Consider the following 745-nt stretch of genomic DNA (forward strand, 5'->3'; position numbering starts at 1 on the left):
GGAACTACAAGCCCCAGCACGGTTTCTTACTGTTGGGGGAATTACCTGCAATGCGGACACATGTTGGAAAACTACAAATCTCAGCATTCAGCCTGACTGTTAGAGAACTATCAGACCTAGCATTGGCCCCTGACTAGTGGAGAGCCACAAGTCCCAGCACTGCTATTAGTGGTGGACTACAAGTCCCAGCACAACACTTACTGTGGGGAATAAGAGGACCCAGAGCTGCACTACAACTGCTAAGGACCAACATGTCCCAGCACACAATGCAGAAGAGTTCCAACATTCTTTGTTCCCAGGCTGAATAATGACCTTTTGTAATGAGAGATTTCACCTGGAATTCACCTATCCACACATTCACCCCCATATTCATCCACTGTTATCCTACCCCTTTATTCATCCTCCAGTATCCCCTCTGTCCACACGTCACCTTCTCTCCATTACATTGCCTGGCATGGTGGCAGTGGAGTTATATTGGAGACAATGTGATTGGTTGGAGGTGTCTCAGCCACAACGTGTGTCATCCGTATAATGTGTGTGTGCGGAGTGGGAGGAAGTCCTGGAAGTTGGAGTTCCCACAGCTGAAAGTGAGGAGGTGGGGACACCGTTCCTATTATTTCCTGGAGGAAATCCCTGTCTGGGGAGACCAGCTACAAATCATCCCTCCGCTCCTCCATCCCTCTCCTACTCAGGACTCTGCGGGGGGACTCTGCTCCTTCCTCTATAACTCTCCTCTCCTGAAATA

This window comes from Pyxicephalus adspersus, chromosome 6, assembly GCF_032062135.1.
Source record: "Pyxicephalus adspersus chromosome 6, UCB_Pads_2.0, whole genome shotgun sequence".
Lineage (NCBI taxonomy): Eukaryota > Metazoa > Chordata > Amphibia > Anura > Pyxicephalidae > Pyxicephalus > Pyxicephalus adspersus.